Source organism: Lepisma saccharinum, chromosome 3 (assembly GCF_977018435.1).
Source record: "Lepisma saccharinum chromosome 3, izLepSacc3.1, whole genome shotgun sequence".
Taxonomy (NCBI): domain Eukaryota; kingdom Metazoa; phylum Arthropoda; class Insecta; order Zygentoma; family Lepismatidae; genus Lepisma; species Lepisma saccharinum.
Genome location: NC_139231.1, coordinates 26,680,411 through 26,703,481, shown reverse-complemented (window position 1 = coordinate 26,703,481; position 23,071 = coordinate 26,680,411). Strand labels below are relative to the sequence as shown.

Below are 23,071 nucleotides of genomic sequence, written 5' to 3'. Positions count from 1 at the left end.
GTATATCAATTATGTACGGTACAATTGGTTTCGATAGATCACCATCGAAGACCGAAGCAAATTTATGTTTTATTTTCATCCGTAAATGTTCTGGTTGATCATTTCCCGTAGGGTCAACTAGCATAGAACTAGTCTGCTGTGAATGTAACAGTAAAGTTCTCCAATCCGGCGTAACGACATCTAACCATGAACGACCTATGAGTGGTTAGGTGAGAAAGTCCTTGCATAAAATAACGGGAAGTAAATAAGTCGATTCGGAGTGAGTAAGTTCCAGTTCAGCCTGACCTTGCACTGAAAGAGCATGTTTCCCTACGCCATATATTTTTATGGAGGAATGGTTAATATCAGTCGTTGGAAACCAATTCCTGAATGAATCTGCTTGGAACAGAGTTACGGCAGACCCTGTATCGAGCTCACATTGAACAAACTTGCCGTTAATAAGTAAATCCTTTAGCATTGGATTCTTTGATAAAGGATAATTGGACGTAGGTGACCAGGTGATGTGTGAGTCACAACTGTATGAAACAACACTAGGTAACCATGCTGTTTGCTCGCCAGGTGAAGTATGAGAAGTTGACATCTTCAAATTTTCGATTTCAGTAGTTTGTCCTACGTTATTATTACTATTGGGCTTCTGTTTAAGCTTCTCTCTGTTCCTACACCGCTTTTGCCAGTGACCACGTTTCCTACAGAATGAACAAACAGAATCCTTGGCTGGACAGTTGTCTTTAGAATCATGTTTGTACGTACAGTTAGGACAGCTGTAATCGGTATATTTCATTCCGTGAATCGTTGGATTAGGTGAACTATAAGTATGTTGTCTTGTATGTTTGTCCCCTTGCACCGTTCTTCTTGGAAATTGGGTTGAGGTGCGTGAAACTGTTGACTCTTCCTTTACATTTTCTGATCGAATTAACAATCGGGTTTCTTTCTCTAACATTTCATTTTGTAAGGTCAGTTCCTGACATTGCTGAAATGTTAGTGACTGTACTGAAAGCAACTTTCTTCTAGTAACTTCAGATCGTATGCCCAATACTATCTGTTCAACTAAAGCTTCGTCCAGATAATTGCCGTAGTTACATTTTATGACTTGTTGCTTCAGCCTTATGAAATAAGCAGAAACGGTTTCACCTTCCTCTTGCACACAACGTCGAAACTTATATCGTTCGACAAACTTATTAGTTACAGGTTTGTAGTGTGACAAAAGACTATCCTTTAGACGAGAATACGACAGATTCTGTACAAGGTCTGGTGCGACTACATTTTTCAAGACTTTAAATGCCTTTGCACCTATAAAGGCGATGAGTATAGGAACTCTCTGATCATCACTGAACTTTTGAATGATACACAACTGTTCGAAACGTAATAGATAATCTTCAATGTCCTCTGAATCTTCGTTGAAAGCGTTAAATGTCAAGTTTGTGTACATATTTATGACTGTAAATCCAAACGTTTAACCTAACAACTATGAAAAGTGAGTTTTCACTTATAATTATATTTGATCTGCGTCGGATCACAATGTATCTATGAACGTGACAAAGCCTTTGTACGTTTCATGATTATTAATTGTTTCCACATTAGAAGGAATCTTGTTATATATATTTACACCACACTATTTTTTTATAAGACTTAGACGGTTTATGCTTACCGTGTTATGACAAATTGCGTCAAACCGACACGTTTATGATTGTTCCAACAGTTTGTTGTACTAATGAGGACAATCAGTTCGAATAGAATAAACTTACGGAAATGTAAGGTTCTTGCAAATCCTGCAATCCATGAAGAGTAAAGTTCTTTTATACCGACTGCGCCATAATGTTGTGCGATGGAAACACATATGTTAACAAGATTAACTGTATTTATTACACAAACTCACAAACAACGTAATACTTTACATTATAACGAAACTACGTTCCCCATTCCAGGTCCTGTTTGCACATACTCATGTCTAGCAACAGTAGCTTGTTCCTTCTTCCTCTAGGAGGCAGCACTACAAAGATATCTTTCCTAATGTAAATAGAGATAGTGGATTCAGAAAAATGTGGAAATTCTACAAAAATCGAAAAATTGTAGACGTGTGAAACCATAGTAATGGTTTCGTTCTAGTGAGAAGTGAATAAAACATAAGAGGCCGATCATTTAGTTACGAAAAATATCTATGAAACCAATCCTTACGGGAAAAGGCAGTAGGTAATGGAATAAAGTTCAACACTATGACTTGATGTATACTTACGAAGTCTGATTTAGGTATCTAATTCCAGTGCGTACTTGATTTACAGCATCGGATCCTCGGACAATGTTTCACCCTTCGGTATAATTAACGTTTGCAGATTAGTAACGCTGAAAGCTAAGTGAAATACAAGAAAATTACACAGCAGTAATCGTACCGAAGATGACTGTATTTCACAAAGTAAAAATGTAGAACATCTCAATATAACCCAGACTTTTATTTAAATTGATAAGATTGTTATCAAACCTTGCAAGTCAGAAATCATTTGGTAGTGGTGGCATTCGAACCCACGGCCTCGAAGAGACTTGTGCCTAAAAAAGGCGTCTTAGACTTCTCGTCTACGCTACTCCACATGCAACTTTATTCCACAGAAAACTCAACGATTCCTTAAATTCTGAATGAGTCATCATCAAGTCTCCTCTGACAAGTGTGCCGTATTTACACTGAAATGAGATATCTGTTTATGCATTTGAAAGGTGTCAGTGAAATAAATTGGACCGGCTTGTCCCATGTTCTTGTTTGAAAGGGGAAATATATTTACAACGGTAACTTTAAAATTTACAAAAGAACTGCCCCATGTGAGGATTGAACTCACGACCTTGAGATTATGAGACTCACGCGCTACCGACTGCGCTACCGAGGCCACACATTTAACTAAAAATGTATTTCGTCAACTTTTCTATCATCCTAGTTATGGTAATGATTGTTCAGAGATTTTTCACGACACGAAATGTAGGGCTGTAACTACCTCCAACAAAATTTGCTATCACATATTTATATAAATAAAGCACAATTTCGATCAATACCTCCTATTATGTTCTCTTGTGAAGTACTTTAAGTTCTTGGCAGAACATACAATTCTCTTGATGCTCTTCTCATCCATGCAATAAAATTGTAAACACTCTTCTTCAGCTGCTCAATTTCACGGTGGAATAACATTCTGATACAAACTCTTGTTCGCAACCGATCATCTTCGGAGATACGTGATTCAACGTTTCTGTCGTTTCTTATACTTTATGTTACGGCTACAAAAAATCTTCAAGAGTATACAAAAAGAGCAGCATATCATTTAGGAAACGTCAAATGAACATGAAATTCATGTTCGATTAAATTAATCTGTTCATCTTGCCACCTTGTCTTGTGAAAATCGGCTTGTGACAGTGAATTCTCTATGTGAAGATTTCTTTCCCGATGTAAATAGAGACAATGGATTCAGAAAAATGTAGATATTCTACAAAAATCGAAAAATTGTAGACGTGTGAAACCATAGTAATTGTTTCGTTCTAGTGAGAAGTGAATAAAACATAAGAGGCCGATCATTTACTTACGAGAAATATCTATGAAACCAATCCTTACGCGAAAAGGCAGTAGGTAATGGAATAAAGTTCAACACTATGACTTGATGTATACTTACGAAGTCTGATTTAGGTATCTAATTCCAGTGCGTACTTGATTTACAGCTTCGGATCCTCGGACAATGTTTCACCCTTCGGTATAATTAACGTTTGCAGATTAGTAACGCTGAAACCTAATTGAAATACAACACAAATTACACAGCATTAATCGTACCGAAGATGACTGTATTTGACCCAGTAAAAATGTAGAACATCTCAATATAACCCAGACTTTTATTTGGATTGATAAGATTGTTATCAAACCTTGTAAGTCAGAAATCATTTGGTAGAGGTGGCATTGGAACCCACGGCCTCGAAGAGACTTGTGCCTAAAAAAGGCGTCTTAGACTTCTCGTCTACGCTACTCCACATGCAACATCATTCCACAGAAAACTCAACGATTCCTTAAATTCTGAATGATTTGATTTGATTTGATTTAGTTTATTTTACTTCGCGTTTTGTGCCTCTTGGCTAATTTGCGAAGATGGGGATGGGTGATGAAATGATGAAATTGATGAATGGACATTCACAAACAACCAAGCCCGACCGGGATTCGAACCCGGGACCCTTGGCGTCGCAGCGCGATGTGCTAACCACTCGGCCACAGGGTCGGGCAAATTCTGAATGAGTCTTCATCAAGTCTGCTTAGATACGTGTGCCGTATTTGCAGTGATATGAGATATCTGTTTATGCATTTGAAAGGTGTCGGTGAAATAAATTGGATCGGCTTGTCCCATGTTCTTGTTTGAAAGGGGAAATATATTTACAACGGTAACTTTAAAATTTACAAAAGAAATGCCTCGGGTGAGGATTGAACTCACGACCTTGAGATTATGAGAGTCACGCGCTACCGACTGCGCTACCGAGGCCACACATATAACTAAAAATGTACTTCGTCAACTTTTCTATCATCCTAGTTATGGTAATGATTGTTCAAAGATTTTTCACGACTCAAAATGTAGGACTGTAACTACCTCCAACAAAATTTCCTATCACATATTTATATAAATAAAGCACAATTTCGATCAATACCTCCTCTTATTTTCTCTTGTGAAGTACTTTAAGTTCTTGGCAGAACATACAATTATCTTGATGCTCTTCTCATCCATGCAATAAAATTGAAAACAGTAGTGCAGATTAGAGAGTTGACAAACATCAAGTGGGGATCGCCTTAATGGATTTCTCTCGTAAGGCATGATCACCACTTGATGGCGCAGTGTTGCCAACTCCTTACCCGAAAAAATCACTAAGGTTTTTGGTCTAACCTAACCTAAAGCATGGAGCTGGCAATTTTTTTCTCGCAGTGTTGCCAACACTGCGCCCGAAAGTAAAGCTCGGTGGGGCTCGTCTTGATGGTTTGCTCTTGTAAGGCATAAGCCCTATTTTCTCGCAGTGTTGCCAACATCTTACTCGAAAAAAATCACCAAGGTTTTTTGTCTAACCTAACCTAAAGCAAGGAGCTGGCAACCTTGCTTGAGGCTTGCCTTACAGTGCATAAAGCAAGGTTGCCAACCTACTGGTACTTTTGCCATAGCCTTTTACAAAAAAAAAGAGAGAGGGGAGAGAGAGAGGGAAGAGTTAAACAACCGACAGCCTACCTACAGCTTTTTTTTTTGTCTAACCTAACCTAAAGCAAGGAGCTGGCAACTTTGCTTGAGGTTTGCTTTACAGTGCATAAAGCAATTTTTGCCAACCTACATATACTGGGCAAGGAGAGCCGGCACTGCCGTAAAAGAGAGAGAGATGGATGGATGGCAACACTGCACGGGTTCAACATCATCAAATAAAAATCGCCTTAATGGTTTTCTCTTGTAAGGCATGAGCTCCATTTTCTCGCAGTGTTGCCAACTCCTACCTACACCTTTTTTTTACTTGGCAAGGGCTAGAGAGAGAGAAAAACCTATAGCTGGCAACAGTAATGAGCGAATGCGCCATATCGTAATTTTCCAACTCCGGCAATGTTTGTATATCGTGACCTTTGTAAACCTCTCTCTCTCTCGGGGGAACGATGTGCCACACACACACACACACACACACACACACACACATAGACACGCGCGCGCGCGTATGTATTGTGACGCAAACAAACAAACAAAATAATAATAATTGTTGTTTTTTAGGATACCTGGCCCCTATAACCTCGCCAGGGTGCGTGGTGCCCAGCCAAAAAAGTAAAGGTTTTCTAACGGCTGCGGTTCTAGATAACCACACCTCTGTAGAGTTTCACGTGTTTTTTTTTTTTTCTCAAACTTCCATGAAACTCTACAGAGGACCTCCGTAATGCATGCAACGTGTACTAACGACTCTAGTGTTATTTGATGTTGTGATATTTTTGGATATAGAGTTTTATTGTGAGATATAGATAAAAATAATTATGTTTATTATAATATTTTCTTGATGAAGATGGAGAATGTATGTGTGTGTGTTACAAATAAAGTTGCATGCTTTTTTTTTCTAGTGTGTGTGTATGTGTTTTTGATGTTTCGACAGCATCTGAAACGATAAAAAAAGAAAGAATTTTATTGTTAATTTTCTTGTGTAAAAACAACAACAAATTTTTTTGTGCAAATTTTCTGATTTGTCTCTCGTGCTATAGTGCAAAAAAAGATATTGTAACTGATAACTAATGAAATTGACTTTTGTAACTGATCTGAACTAGTGAAATTCGTATTGTGCTATTGTAACTGATTGTGCTAGTGCAAAAAATTTCTTATTTGTGCAAGAAAAGATGTTAAAAACTTGTTAAAACTGCTCTGTGACCCTCTCGTTCTTCACGTCATAGGCGAAGGACTTCTCTGCAATCAGGATGACACTGCATAGGGTATCCTCGGGCAAGGCATCGTGGAACTCGCAGACGATCTTGATGTTGGTTCGATCGTTGACCACAACCTTCTTTCTCTTAGATGTGTTGATGACGGTCATGGGTCTCCGTGCTTTGAACTCGCTGGGCGTGTAGTACATGTCCACGCTTCCCTCGGTCACGCGTTTGTAAGCCGAGAACGCTTCGTAAAGTTTGAGGTAATCGTTTTTGGTCACGTCGAGGTTGTAATTCTCGCGCGGGAACACTTCGTTCCTACCGTTCTTCAGATAAACGTTCTTGATCTTGCAGTCGTCGAACTTGCTGGAATCTTTTTCCTGATTCTTGTCCCTCCCGGTCTGAAAAAGCACTACGACGAAATCTGGCATGTCGAACTGTATGTTGTTGAACTGCGTCGTCACGTCGAATTCCATGTGACTTCCCGACGCCATTTTCTGCACGCACTGGTAACCGTGAAAGTGAATCGGCACCTGCGGACTTTTCAAGATCTCCGCTTTGTACTTGAGGGCGTAGTTCGTTTCGTATTCCACCACCGGCATTCTCAATTCCATGCTCCGGATGACGCATTTCGCTGCTTCGGGTAAAGTGTTGGTTATCGGCGTGGTGCCGTCCGGACCCAAAGTAGCGTATCGCATCAGTGCGTCGTTGTCGTTGGCCGCTCTTCGAAACGTGATCCTCAGTCCTCCCTTCCACATGATCTCCTTGTAGTCCGAGAAGAAACCAGGCAGCAGACGCATGGGAAAGAGCACCGTGTGACTTCTCGTCGATATTTTGGTCCCGGCTTCGAATCCCCCGGCCTGGTAGTACGCTGCGTCCGTTTTGGATAATTTCAACGTTCCCACTGCCGTCGACGTGATGCCTGGATAATCTATTCTGTCGATGACGGTGTTGTGTTTCCTCACCTCCACCTGCGAGAACAGGTGAGGCACGAAGTTGTCCACGAGTATCAAGTTTGCTGTTGCGGGAAACGCGTCTCCGCTTTCCTTCTTCACCACGTCGAATTGAAGGTAGAGGTCCGCTCTGTGAGGATGAACGAACCCATCGCCTACGTCCACGTCGTATTCGATCTCCCTGTTCGCCTCGCTGAGATTGGCGAACGTACGACGGTTGGGAGGGAAAGATTGCAATTCGTAACTTTCGATTTGCTCCATTTTCACTATGCGTGTTATTTATTATACGTTGATCTCCACGATGGCCGTCGTAGTGGCACCTGCGAAATCCACCACGTCTCCTTTCTCGTTCGTCACCACCAACTCTATGTCGTCTATGCGGTTGCGACATACTGGAAAATAGATCGGCGAAGAGGGCGTGTAGATGATCGGTTCCATGAACTCGGAACTTGGTTTGAAAGTGGCTATGATTCCCGTCTGCTTGTGACTTCCTAATAATCCGTCCGAAGATTTCGTGATCATGCCTTCGGCCACGTTGCAGTGCACGTTCAGAGTCTCGATGGCCAAGAATTTAGGAATGTTGGTTGCTACGTGCTTGATACCAGCTTCGAGTTTGGTGTCGTTCTCGAAACCTAAAAGTTCTCCCATGGTGCCCAGGTCCACGGTCTCCGTCGCGGATAGGATTTCCACTCTGTGAGTGACCGAATTTTGAGAAAGGTACGTGCCTTTGGGTAACTGAGCTTGCAAAGTGGAAAGATTGTATTGGCCTGGCGTGACGACGATGTGTTCGCTTCCGACGCTAATTTTGTTGTTGTGATGCGTGACGTTAGGTATGAGGTACATGCTGTAGAATGCACGCAGAGCCACGGATTTAGGATAGACGATGTCGTCGTGCAGCGTGAGTTTCAAGATCGAAGATTCGCTCGTGAGATGGAACACGTCCATCCTAGTGATGCTGTTTGAGGTTCCACAATGCTTTCTGGAAATCCTCGATCGTAAGGTTATTTATTTTAGAGAGAAACGCGAGCACGGAGAGGCAGAGATGAACGCAGTTCACGTCTCCGAAATCTTGAATGCGTTCGTCGTTGTAGTATATAGAGGTTTTGTTCGTTTTCAGGTAATGGACTAAATTTGTAGGTGGAACACCTCCGAAAGAATCGAAAACGAATGCTTTGTTATTGTCATCGTTCTTGTGGTAACATATCCAATGCGTGCCTGGATTTTTTTGATTGTCCAAGTTGACTACTCCACATTCTCTTCTTTTGACGGTTGAAGGTAACGAGTCGGACATGAAAACTCCTCTGAAGTGTTTGATTTGTAACGGTTCGATCAGAGATTCAATGTCTCTGTTGGTGAGTGCTGCTGTTTCTTTTTTTTAAACTTTCTCATCACGCCCTTTCCTTTTTTCTTCTCCATGGCCAGGTTGTGACGTTTCTGTTCTTCCAATTCCGCTTTGTTCTTCTTCGAGTCGATGACGGTTTTCGCGATGGCGGCACTTCCGCCGGCCAAACTTCCAACGGCCCCCAATGCTGCCAGGATGGCCGGGATGCTGAATATGAAACCTCCGATCTTTTGCTGTTTCCGCGAACGCTGCAATCTTTTCAATTGAGGTGTGCTGAGCAGCAATTTCATTCTGTGTCCTTTCGACAAGCAAGAACGTTTCTTCTCACGTTGTTTCTTGGTAAGTAACCCATCGAGGGCACCTAGATTTTTTAGATTCGAATATGGTATCTGGTATACGACACCCTTGGGCTTCATGTTGATGCTCTATGTGTTATTTTTTCACGGTATGTTATTTATATATAAATGTTCTGAGATTTTTTTTTCAATAGATGTTATTTTATATATACTCCGCGTAGCCCCGTTACACAAATTCTATTACATGCTTTGTTTTCTTACCAAGAAGTTCCTTTGTCCTCTTGTACACGATTCGAGTTTTGTTCTCGATTAAGATAGCTAGCTTCTCGTCGGATAACATGATAGCGTATCGATCTGGTAAAAATAGACTGTATTGTCCGTTGAGCAACAGACACACCTTGGGACCATACTGGGTAGAAACGATTGAACCGGAAGTTATCGTGTAAGGTTTGTCGACTTCCAATTCCTGAATTTTTACATACTCGACTGATAAATTTAGCATTTGTTTTAATGCTTGGAGGTCACTTATTTTTTCACTCGTCATATCAAAGAAAAATTTTCAGGGTGTTAGAGGGAAATCTAATTTTTATTCACGATGTGTGTTATTTATATATATATTTTTTCACGAGATTTTTTTTTTGTATCGAATATTTTTTTAACAGAGGAAGAAAGTTCGTGCTTCCGAAAACGCGATGATGTGCGTGATGATTTCTTCCGTCTCCTGCTTAGATTTTCTCCAATCATCGGTGTCCCGTCTTCTCCCCTGCCTCGCCTCGTGCAGTTCGTCCAACCTCTCGTTCAATTTCTTCCCCGCGGCCGACAGAAGAGTGTCGAGATCACCGCACCTCATTCCACTGATCTCCCGAAGACGGTCCTTGAGAACTATTTCGCATCCCATGTGAAATGCCGGCGTCGTTTTAGCTATGATCACAAGTTTATTAACATCTCCGTTAACTACCTTTTTGAATGTTTTAGATAGTAGTTCGTGCGGCAAATCAGTTATGCAAGCCATGTAGTTTTTTTTACTGGATGTTATTTATATACCCCACCCCAATTTTTGTTTTGTGTTCATGGCGATGGTGGTACCCAGTGCGGCGACCCGTTCACCCAACGATGCGTCTCTGCTCACGAACCTTTCGAAAGCTGCATGTTCCAATTTCTTGTCTGCTTCGTGACGTGCGTCCAGATCCGTTTGCGTGGTGTTGTAGGCGATGTCGTGATCTTTGCATGCCGCGTCCAACGGATTCACACCCTTGTCTCCTCTCTCCAATCTTTTCTCGAGTTTGGTACCCGGTCCGCAGTACTGGTAACCAGGTAGATGCATCTCGAAAGGTAACTTGTTGATGATGTCGTTCACGAGTCCCTTTCCTTCGGCCACGTTCCAAAATTTCGGAGGCAGCGTGTTGATGATTTTGATCAGGTAACCTATGCCCTTGTCGTCGTTCACGATGAAGTTGGAAAGTTTCGTGCTGATCATGTCCACGATGCCAACCTTCTCGTTGTAGAAATTACGATTGCCTGCATTCTCTTCGCCGGCTATCACCAACAATCGGTCCACGAGTTTCCTAACGTCGTCCACCCAAACGAATTCTTTGGGTAACGTGTTGTAGCGTTTGACGCCGCTGCCTGTTTTGACCTGGTTCCAAATCGGTTTGATGAGATTCCTGTACTTCTCGCCGCTGCTCGATTTCACCCTATTCTGCGAGGCGTCGTTGTTCTGGTACAAGGCATCCGTCATGATCAGAATTTCCTTGTAACTTTGGTAATCTTCGTCGGTGTAATCTTTCGGCTGCTTTTTGGCAACGAGTTCCCACAGTCCCACCGTACCCGGATACCTGTTCCAACTATCCTTGTCGCCTAAATTGACTTTAATGTCGTTGCCTTCGAAGGTCACCTTCGATTTCCCAATCTTCCACACCACACCGCCGCCTTCGCTGGTTTCCATGCTGGGATACAATCCGAACACTTCATCCTTGTCGAATTTCCCCGTGCTCAGGTAGTCTCGTGCCAAAGGTCCCAACTCGATTTTATCCGAAGACGTGCTGCCTATGGCTCGACGTCGTGCCGGTGCATCCTTCAGTTCGAACGGCGTCGAAGGAATGCTCGAAATGGGCGTGGGTACGGCGTAACTTTTAGCTGCGAGCGGTACGAGTTCGTTGATCAAATTTTTATTTTGTTCCGTGACACTTTTAATTTCTTTACCTAGACCGCTGATGGCATCGATCACAGGTTGATCCTGACGTTTCTTCTCTTCGTAGAATCCGCGATTTTCGGATTTCCAACCTTTGAAGCGTTTCGCGAGGTAATCGCGAAGCTTGAGATTTTCGTCTTCGATTTTTCGTTTCGTCATGACGTTATTTATATACGTCGTTTCTCACAACGTTGCAACGTTTAGAAAGTCGTTGATTTTGTTTCTGTATTTTCCGTCGTTGGGTTTCCTCGTCATGTCGATCGTCGCGAATCCGAAATCGTCACCGTTCCAGCAAGTAGAGCAGCAGCGTTCCGAAAATTGATTGTAGTTCATGTCTCCGCCTACGTAGTCATCGTACGCGTGCTTGACGTTGGTGTGATCTTGACGAAACAAACATATGAAATTAGCGTTGTCGCGTACTAACTGTTTTGGAATTTTGGAAAACGTTTGAGCTAGGTAGAAGCAATCCATTCCTTTGTGACGACCTTGCGTGAAAAAGTTGCGAATTTCATTTTGATTTTCCAGGATGGCGTCGTCGAACACAACGACTGAATTTTCACGACAATCGTCGAGTGGTTTTATTTCCGAGGCGAACGTTGCAATGTCCAGACTATCGTACAGTTTCATCAGTTGCTGGTATTTGGATTGCTCCAAACTTTTCGAGAACACGTACAGGTGCCTGTTCTTCCAATCTAACCAATTCGGTGCGAGGAGAAAATTGTCCACGAGCAGTGTCGTTTTCCCACACCCAGAAGGACCTACGATCAGCAAGCGGATGCTGTCGGGAAGCAACTCACCGTTCTTTTTTTTTTTCTTGTTTGACTTTCCGGATCCGGTAGACGCTTCACCACGTTCCACGTACTCACAAGATCACTTCGTTCGCGTCGATCCAACTCTTTTCCGGAAGTCCCAGCCATTTGACAAACAGTTTGTCACCTTTCCTACGCAATACTTTCTCGATGAGGTACGTGTCGGGGTGTTTCGTTTTAGAGAGTTCCTCTTCGTAAAATCTTCCTTTCAAAATCTCGCCGCTACTATCTTTTATTATATACGTGTGTCGGTTTCCAGGTAAAACTCGAACCACGGTAAAGAGTTCCGTGCTCCAATTTTTTGTGAATCCCTTCTCGAAGGTGCGTTTGAATTTGCTGATCCTCACCCGGTCTCCAATTTTGTATTTAGCTTTTTTTGTCGTGGGTGTGTACTTTGGACAGTAAACTGTAGAAATTAAACGCTGCTCGTCAGACTTGGTAACGTCGGCTGGCTTCATGCCTATCGTTCTGTGTACCGTATCATTATAGGTGTCGACGAGTTCCGGCAGGATGTCGACCCATTTGTAATTTCCCCGAAGCGTGAATCGTTTCCACATGTGAGTTTTCAAGGTTCGATTGAATCTTTCCACGATGCTGGCTTTGATGTGACTGAAGGTCGAATAATGTTGAATCTTGTGTTTTTGAATAAACTTTTGGAATACGGCGTTGTAAAATTCTTTACCGTTGTCCGTTTGCAGAAACCGTGGTTGTCTGCCACCGCTTTCGCGAAAAATTAATTTGAATGCTTCCGTGACGCATGTTCCCGTTTTCGCCTTCAAAGGTAGAGCCCATGCGAATTTCGAAAATGTGTCTTTGACGGTGAGGAGGTACTTGTTGCCCTTGTTCAATTTATGTACGTTTTTCAAATTGCCGCTACTCATCTCCACGAGGTCACTTTGCCAGAGGTCGTCGATGCCCTTGGTTACCACAGCCAAACGTTCGTAGTTACGGCGTGCAGGTTTATGCAATTCTTCGACGATGGCTTGCCTAGACATTTTTTTAGAGATTACGTTTCAAGAGAAGCACAAGCGTGATGGGATTCAAAGAGGGTGGCACTTCGCTCGTGTTTTGAATGATCAGCTTATCGCCGGCACTCACGTCGAAAACGGTAAGATCTTCGTCTTCGTGTATTTCATATATGTTGCGCGTTTCGTTCCAACGTGCCAGAGGAATGTTTCCTGCTTTCTGGACACCACGATTCGATATCAAAGTCATGGTAGGAACGCTAGCTTTTCTACCGTGAGACCAGTACGAAAATTCGTTTATCTGAATCGTGCCATCGAGGAGAAACTTGTAGTACGGATGATAAGGATGTAACATGTACAGTTTGTTACCTTCGACGAACGTGGAGATTCTCTGTTGATTGGGTACGCTGTTGATTTCGATGGCTTGCAGAGAATGCAGTTTAGCGAATTTAGTGTCGACCCCGAGCAGATTACTGTGAACGTGTCCGAGTTTATTATTTAGATGGGCAGCAAATGCTCGACTATGGTATCCGTTACGGCAGACAACGACGGTTTGATTTTCACTTCCACGTTCAACTGCTTGTAGTTTTCGTTGAGTTCTTGTAACTTGGCACCGAAAGAAGCCAGCGTCGATTCCTGCGTGGATTCCAGCACTCCGACTTGATCTCTGATGTTGACGACGATGTTCTGAAGGTTCTCGACTTGATTCAATTTCGAGCTCTTCTCGGTAAGATCGTTCACGATGCTTCGCATCTCTGTAAACTGCGTGTGAAGATCGGCTACGCTCTGCGAAGTGGGCAGCGTCGACACCAGCGAACTAATTTCGTCTCGAATCTGTTCCACGTTCGCCGTTTCCGTTTCTAGTCGTTTCAGCATTCGAGATATGTTTCTTTTCAAAGCGTGCAATTCTTTGGAGGTGGGGAGATTGGCCACCCTACTCTCGAGATCGCTCAATGAACTTTTGATGTCGCTCGATTCGGATAGTGCCGTCACCGCCGTTTTCAATTTTTCCAAATCTTCGCTCGAAGGCACGCTCGTCCGTAACGATTCCAAGTCACCCTGTATGTTGTCGAGTACGTGATGAAAATGAGCGAGATTCGTTTCGACGTTCAAATTTTCTAAATATTCGATCTTTTGCTGAACCGTGCTTAACGTGTCTTGTATGCTCGTCAGCGCGCTCGCTTCAGCGTGAATATTTTTAATTTCTTCGTTGATCAACTCCAGTGACGCCTGAAGCGTAGCGATGGTGGTTTGAATGTGTTCGAAATCTTGATAGGCCTCCAATTGAATTTTTATGTTCGCGACGCTTTTACCGATGACCTGCAGTTCGTCCGACGATGGTAGGTTCGTCATTGTATCTTTCAAAGTCTGTAACTTGGATTTAATTTCTTCCAACGTGCCGGTGAATTCTTCTTGTAATTTGGAAACGACGACGTGTTAGCGTTCTACATCAATATCGTTCACCACGGTTTGAAGTTCGGAGAAATTCTTTTCGATTGCGGAAGTTCGTTCTTCGATTTCGAGATTCAATTTTTCCAAATCTTCATTTTTCGATTGAAATTGCTGTAATTTGGCCAAATCATTTTGAAGCGAATCCACACTCAACTGTATATTTTGAACGCTGTCGTAAGAAGGTACGTCGACATAATTTTTTATGAGCGTTTTCAGTTCGGAATCGATTTTCAGAATGGGGTCGAGACATTGCGTTTGGAGCGTAGCGATTTCCGACTCTAAACTTTTGTTTAAGGTCTCCTGCAAAGCAATCAAATCGGTCCTCAACTTCTTAACACGAACGTCCAACATGAGAATCTCTTCTGCGTGGTCTACACGCTTGGTGTTGCCGAAAATGTCGTTAGGCATTTTTGGTTAACGGTTATTTATAATAGGATAGACGATTCGTAATTCTACGAAGAGAGGAATGAGTTTGTCGTAATCTCCGAGGAGTTCCATGTAAAGGTAATCTCCTGCAGAAACATCGTATGCCATGTTAGAAAGCATTTTGTCGTGCTTGATTCGAAAAATGTTCTTGCCGGTAGATATTTTGATTTCGCCTACGTTCTCCGGATTCACGGTGATCCGAAGTTTCCCGTCGATCGGAATTTCGTAGAAATGTAAATTGTTGTTGAAGACGTAAAACATCTTGCCCACGTCCTCATCCAATTTCGTCCAAATGCTGTTGAGGTGAATGATCAACAGACCGTTGAGTTTAGGTAACACGTAAGGTAAGACTTCATGATCTGGTATGGACGGTGCAGTTTCCATGATGATCTGTTTTTTGAAACCGAACAAGTTCATAGGCATGCTGGTTATTTATTTTTTGTACGTGCAAGATTTTTTGTTATTTTCAAATTTTTCGGTTCGATGTTAGGTATACTTTTTTTTTCAAATTTTTGGTTTGATGTTAGGTTTACTTTTTTTTTGTTATTTTCAATTTTTTTAGTTTGATGTTAGGTTCACTTTTTTTTATGGACATTTGTAACATTTTTTTCCATCTCTCAAACGGTTGTGTCCCCATGGGAGTGTGTGGATTCCACATTGGAGAACGCACCTCTTGTCGTCGTTGGGATCCAGGGCAATCTTCCTCACCTCGTTGGTGGTCAACACATGGCCGACGCTCTGGATGCGCTGTTCTGCTCTTAGAACCGACGACCTGGTCTTGAGGCAATCGACGAAGTCCTCGAATGTGAGATGCTCCCGAACCACCTGTCTGCCGACACCCTTGGCCTTCTTGGTAACGCTGCCCTCGGCTTTGATGGCATAGGCCTTGGCGCGAAGACCTGCAAACTCGAGAATTACATCACCGTCCTTCTCGTCTTTGAGTTTGCCAGGCACCTTCTTGTTGCGGGCCAGGATACCATACTTGTTTTGCTGGGGATAGCCCGAGGTGTCGAAGAGGTTAACCAAAGATGGAGCTGTGGCTATATCCCCGTACGCGTCGTCCGTGCGAACGTGGTACACCAAGCTGTCCGTGTCCGTGTAGAGTAGACTGATATTGTCGTTATAGTGCTGGCGTAGTTTCCCATAATATATTTGAAACATGTGCAGCTTGCTCAGGTCTAATACTGAGGCACCAACATAAATTGGCTTGTTGAGCATCACCTCGCTCTTCCTCATATGCACCAGAGCAAGCTGTTCATTATAAATGGTCCTCGATTTAAATAACGGGTTTGCTACGAGCCTGCGACATTGTGCTTTGTTTGATATTAGCCTCACATCTACACGATTCCGTACATTCTCCATGGTTTTCCCGAACACCGCATTGTTCATAATCTTGAAGAAATCCTTATCAAGCTCGGACGTGGCTGCGGTGCGGTGTTTGATGTTGACTTCAATATATGGACGCAACCACGGAGAATGCTCGAACTTGAGGATGCGGTGAACTGCGTGTACCGCGACCCCTCGCTGCATCAACCACCGGAGATTCTGGTAGTGCAGGACGTAATTCTTCTTGGGCTCGAAATCCATGACGAGCTTCTTCTGGTTGGAATCGGGTGGACACTTGAACTCGGGTGCAGGGGGAAGATCGCTGAACAAATCCTGCAGCTTCTCGGAGAATTGCAGATCAACCTCGGCGAAGAACCCATGTTCTGAATCGTCGAAGCTTTCGATGTCGAAGTTGGAGGGGTCAGCCCACTCGAAGCCTCTAAAGGGGAGTGGCTGCATCATGGAGTATCCGTAGAGGTTATTGACGTCCGTGTACATGATGTAGCTGGACGGTTGTGAGGGGTCGTAGCCGGTGGCCATGTGGTGATTGTTGGCGTGCGAGTGTCGCTGCGACACCTGGACCATTCCACCCCGCACGGCACGTTCCACAAACAGCACCATGTCCACGTCCGAAAGAAGCTCCAGCTCGATCTTCGTCACCAGAAACATGGCTGACCACGCCAGTCCGGGGAGACTATAGAAGTAGGCAGGGTCCAGCTGGTAGATCTTCATTGCGGTCGCACGGAACGTCTGGAACACGTCGGCGAGGAGCGTCACATCAAGTCTGAGGTAGGCGTCGTGGTAGTCCCCGAGAGTTCGACAGCCCAGCTCGCGCCACATGGACTGGGCATGGTGATATTCTTCGTCGGTGATGTTCGAGCCGCGTAGCTGACTGTAGAACTTCGCCTGGGGAGGTAGCGACGTCTCTGCGAACTTGGAAGGGTCTGTGATGTATTCGTAGGGATAGACCCCCTTACGCTTGAAGAGGCCGGCGTCCAAGTTCGGAAAGTTTCCGGAGGTAATGAGCATTTGCTCGTCGCTAAGCTTCCCTGCGAGAGCATCGAGGCTGGCCGGGAGGAACCTCAGGGAGTCGAGGAAGCGAAGCTCGACGGTAGAGTGTGATCCTGGGATTCGCACCCACTTGCTCAAGCTAATATAACGCTCCTCGTTCTGCGCCAGGACGTTGATTCGCATGTCGTCGTACCCAAAATGCTTGACGAGGTGGTGGAAGTCGTATCCCGAGCCATTGTGAAAAAACACAGGGATGAAGTGCGGGTCCCGGGCCATGAGGTTGCATCCGTTGCACCAAGGACCAACATACCTACCGTTAAAGTGATCGTGGTGTTGGACTTTACGGTTGTTGGCGGTGTACTCCTTGACGCAGACAGGGCAAGCGATGGCCTCGTCGTGTCTACGGTGATCGTCGGGGGACAGTGGGAGCATAGACTTGGGGGCCAACAGTACCTTCCCTATCTCGATGTCCTCGACAACCATCCTCTCGAGGAAGTGTTTGGCTGCGTCGGGGCCACGGTACACGTAGGGCTCGGGGGCGATGTGCTGGTCACGTCGCACCACAACGTATGCGAAACTGGATGTCTCCTGGAGTTGGTAAGGGGTGGTGGAGGAAACTTCGGGATCGGGATCGCAAGTGGACAGGGGTTTGAGGAAGGCCTCGAAATCCGCGATGATGATAGCGGGGTGCTCTACCATGGCACCGTGCATGTGGAAACGCTCCACGGCGCCAGGTTTGGGCAAGACTGCCACACCCGGCTCGTTGTTACTACAGTAGAGCTTGTGGCGAGCGAGCTTCTCTGCAGCGATGTTGGGACTTCTGATGCGCTGATAATCCTGCTGTTCTTGATTATCAAAAGTTGACAAGCACCTGCAACAAACTTCTATGCTACCATGATGCTTGCTTGTTTGGCTCGAAACAAGCCGAGAGAGCGAGCGAATGAGGGTGTAATGGTGATGGGTCTCGTTTTTGATGAGCAGAAGGTGAATTTCTCGAGCATCATCGTCGTCTACGTCGCTCACCCGGATGGGGTACACCACATTTTTGTCAGTGAGGCCATAAATGTTGATGGCCAACCGAGGGTTGTGTGTACGGGCCTCGAACTTTCGAATGTCCGGGACCTCCACGGGATAGTCGATCCCAACCATCGCATCTTCCAGCTCTGACTCGTAGGGTAGGTAGTGGTTAACTCGGCGTGGTTGGTTTTTCCAGTGGACAGGGTGCAAAGCTGCAAGCACACACCATACGAAGCACTTGGCGTCACTGTTCTGAATGTTCAGGACGGCCTTCTTTGCCGCAATGGTAGGTGGTAAGAGGACGTAGCTGGAGGCGGAGAGAGGCACAAACTTGCAAAGTTTGATGCACAGTTCGTGAGGATCGCCACACAGTGAACCCCCCGAGCCCTTAGCTTGATGTTCCTCCTGCTTTGCCACCAGCTCCTCGGCAAACTTGTTGTAGATGACCTCTAGGTTTTCGACATCCGCCAGATGCAGCGTCTTCGCCTTGGTGTTGTGGCAGAAGCTGTAAATTTCATCAGACGGCTTCTTGTACTGGCAACGTAGCGATGCGTAGAATTTGGTGGAGTGCGTTGCAAGCGCATCGCCGAGGATGGAAATGATTTTGGCTTGCACGTTCTCCAAAAAGCTACGCACGTCGCATGAGCCCTCCGAAGTGAGGACAAAGTCCTCTAACAAACGCTGGAAAGCAGAGTGGTTCGCTTTCGCCATAGGCTTCACACGTTTGGCGGATTGTGGCGAGTCGGCTTCCGCTTTCCTCTTGGTCGAGCTGGTCGACGGTTGTGGAACAGGTGCTCCGACGACAACTTTGCATGATGTTATATGCCTCTTCAAATTATTAATGGTAATATGTTTACCGCACCTGGGACATGGTTCGGTGGCAGCCAAATGCTTGCCTGGCAGGCAGGTGCGACAATGCCTTGCAAAATGTTTGTTTGATATGCTTTTTTTGCACACAGAGCAACTTTTCTCAGATTGCATCTTGTTGAAAATATTTGTGGGTATGTTTCTAATTCGCAAAAGTGAAAATATTTGTGGGGTATGTTATTTTATATATATAGTGGAGGAGTGTTACAAAATAAATGCTTTACAATAAAAAAAATCTTGGAAGGCTAATTCGCTATAATAAAATATTTGTGGGGTATGTTATTTTATATATATATATATATAGTGGAGTGCCACAAAATAAATACTGTGCAATAATTCACAATGGTGTTGGGTTTGGTGGGAGTGTGTTATTTATGTATATGTTACTTCTTGCTTTTTAATGAATCCTGTAAATAATTGGAAAAAAAAAATAATTAGGCTTGTGTATAGAAAACACAAAAATATTATGTGTACATAATTCTACCAAACAAACTTTTTTTTCTAACCCTCAGCCCTCTTGGCGTATGAAGTATAAATCATAATTTCAGAAAAAAACATAGTTATTTTCCGGTCGCCATTTTAAAAATCAAACCATAAGCATTATTTATGTTTATAGTATTCGTCGAGCAATAGCAGATAGAGCAACAATCGTTTTCCTACAACCCATAGTTGATGAATTACAAAACATCTTAGAAATTACATCTTGAAATTTTAATCCAAAATAACTCGAAAACAGCAGGCAGTAGTCATCATCCCTCCAATAAGTTGTAGAGTACTTCTAATTTTGTATCGAATGCTATTAAAATTTTCGAATTAGAGTAAAAACTAAGCCGCCAAATCAAGTTTCTCAAAAAAATAAAAAAATTGTCTGTATTTCCGAAACTTCGAGGGGGTGGAATCGATTTTATTTGCTAGTCGAATAGTTCTCGTCGAATCCTATCCAACAAACCTAAAATCATCATCCTAGCTCAATTAGGAGCCGAGAAAATCAATGTCTTGGAAAACGTCTTAAGATTTTTGTCTTAAGAAAATTTTCTTGACAGACCGGAAGTAACATCTTCAGATACCGGAAGTCGACTTTCTTAAAGATTGAGATATGTGTCTTAAGACGTTTTCCAAGACATTGATTTTCTCGGCTCCTATGGGGCCTAGAACCATGTAACTTTGGTCTATGTATATACCAACACTTGCCCGACCCTGTGGCCGAGTGGTTAGCACATCGCGCTGCGACGCCAAGGGTCCCGGGTTCGAATCCTGGTCGGGCTTGGTTGTTTGTGAATGTTTATTTTATCACTCATTACCAATCTTTGCAAATTAGCCAAGAGGTACAAAACGTAAAGTAAAATAAACTAAATCAATCATTAAGTTCCGTGTTGCAATCATGAAATTAAATTTTAATTAACTTTTTTTTTTATCCATCTCTCTCTCAAATCTATATAGCCTGTTCATATTTGGCATGTCAGCCATTTTGTTTACGTGGCAAAAAAATCTCAAGCCATTTTTTTTTTGCAAATGCTCGTTGTAGCCATAAGTATAATTGGATATAATTGCCGGATTTTATTTAATTTTAGGTTTAAAATCAATAAGCGTGCATAAAAAAAACTAAATATTTTAAATAAATAAGATTCGAATAACTATGTACTTCCACTAACCTCTGCGATGACGTAGCGATAACGTCGTTGTCTTGTAATCAAGGGTTCGATACCCGGTGGGGGCATAAGTGGTTCTTGAAACTGTAGGTCCAGTCCAGATTAGCCTTACTGTGCATAAAGTGGACTTAAAAAAACGCCAACTCAATCAATCAATCAGTACTTCCACTAGATATCAAAAACACGCAACTCTCCTCTATTTTTCCTGTCTTCCTCTAACAATTTAACACATTTATTTTTTTGAAATATGCCCCGCACACATATTTCCTACCTACCAACAACGGCACACGGAAGAAAAAAGATATTCCAGCTACCAAGATGCATGCTTCAAATATATAAAAGCAGAGAGAGACATGAAACACCTTCTATATTCTCTCTCTTTTTGCATGTTTTGTGAGTATATTTTCTTCCACAAAAGCAATGCCATACTTATAAATCAAAGCCAACTCATGCAAGCTAAGAAACAAAGTTACTTACTTTTAGAAATTCTGCGGAAATGCTCTTCACTGACGTTGAAAATAAAACACAACTTTCTACACCAGCGCTTTAAGTTTTATACGGTTTTCTAATGACGTCAAAAATGATATGTTAGCCAACGCAACGTAGACCAATAGAAATCCAAGAACCAAATTCTCTAGAACATTCCCCCCCTACATTTCAGCCACATCATTTTGCGTGTTCAATATGCTTGGTGGCAAAGAAAAAATACAATGAATTTTCCGGTTATTTATTTCATAGCCCTGATAGTCATCGCGTGCTTCACAGATTGCCATCTGCCGTAGGTTTTGGGACGACGGAAGTTATACTTCCTGTTTTTTTTTTAGTGACGCCAGTTAACAGCATAGGTAACAATGATACGATGCGATGCATTAACTTGTGAATTTTCGAACATGTGTCATTGTGTCAACGTTGATAGCATATGCAGAGAGAGGGAACGAAATTGTCGTTTTTCTAGATATCCACAGGCAAAAGCGTAATATTTTTTTCAAATACAATATGACAGTCGCTTTTCGATACCGAAAAACTAAATACAATAAGTATATATATTTACAATATTAATGTTTATTTAACAATATCTACCTACGAATTTGCCTCGAACGAAAACATGTCATAGAAAAACAATTTTCCAGCCGTAAATTCAAAAATTTTGGCCCCGCGCGCGCGCGCGCGTGTGTGTGTGTGTGTGTGTGTGTGTGTGGCACATCGTTCCCCCGAGAGAGAGAGAGGTTTACAAAGGTCACGATATACAAACATTGCCGGAGTTGGAAAATTACGATATGGCGCATTCGCTCATTACTGTTGCCAGCTATAGGTTTTTCTCTCTCTCTAGCCCTTGCCAAGTAAAAAAAAGGTGTAGGTAGGAGTTGGCAACACTGCGAGAAAATGGAGCTCATGCCTTACAAGAGAAAACCATTAAGGCGATTTTTATTTGATGATGTTGAACCCGTGCAGTGTTGCCATCCATCCATCTCTCTCTCTTTTACGGCAGTGCCGGCTCTCCTTGCCCAGTATATGTAGGTTGGCAAAAATTGCTTTATGCACTGTAAAGCAAACCTCAAGCAAAGTTGCCAGCTCCTTGCTTTAGGTTAGGTTAGACAAAAAAAAAAGCTGTAGGTAGGCTGTCGGTTGTTTAACTCTTCCCTCTCTCTCTCCCCTCTCTCTTTTTTTTTGTAAAAGGCTATGGCAAAAGTACCAGTAGGTTGGCAACCTTGCTTTATGCACTGTAAGGCAAGCCTCAAGCAAGGTTGCCAGCTCCTTGCTTTAGGTTAGGTTAGACAAAAAAACTTGGTGATTTTTTTCGAGTAAGATGTTGGCAACACTGCGAGAAAATAGGGCTTATGCCTTACAAGAGCAAACCATCAAGACGAGCCCCAACGAGCTTTACTTTCGGGCGCAGTGTTGGCAACACTGCGAGAAAAAAATTGCCAGCTCCATGCTTTAGGTTAGGTTAGACCAAAAACCTTAGTGATTTTTTCGGGTAAGGAGTTGGCAACACTGCGCCATCAAGTGGTGATCATGCCTTAACGAGAGAAATCCATTAAGGCGATCCCCACTTGATGTTTGTCAACTCTCTAATCTGCACTACTGAAAACACTCTTCTTGAGCAGCTCAATTTCACGGTGGAATAACATTCTGATACAAACTCTTGTTCGCAACCGATCATCTTCAGAGATACGTGATTCAATGTTTCTGTCGTTTCTTAAACTTTATGTTACGGCTACGATTCACTAATAATCTTCCAAAGTATACAGCAAGAGCAGCTTATCATTTAGGAAACGTCAAATGAACATGAAAATCATGATCGATTAAATTAATCTGTTCATCTTGCCACCTCGGCTTGTGAAAATCGGCTGGTGACAGTGAATTCTGAATTTGAAGAGTGCTCTC

The 23,071-nt window shown here is 43.2% G+C and overlaps 2 non-coding genes across 2 annotated transcripts; both read right to left on the bottom strand.

The window, feature by feature from the left end:
- Positions 1 to 2,800: 2,800 nt before the first annotated feature.
- TRNAM-CAU (transfer RNA methionine (anticodon CAU)) lies at positions 2,801 to 2,873 on the bottom strand. Its single transcript has one exon. It is a non-coding gene; the product is annotated as a tRNA-Met (tRNA).
- Positions 2,874 to 4,420: 1,547 nt separating this feature from the next.
- On the bottom strand, positions 4,421 to 4,493 carry TRNAM-CAU (transfer RNA methionine (anticodon CAU)). The gene has a single exon. It is a non-coding gene; the product is annotated as a tRNA-Met (tRNA).
- Positions 4,494 to 23,071: the final 18,578 nt, after the last annotated feature.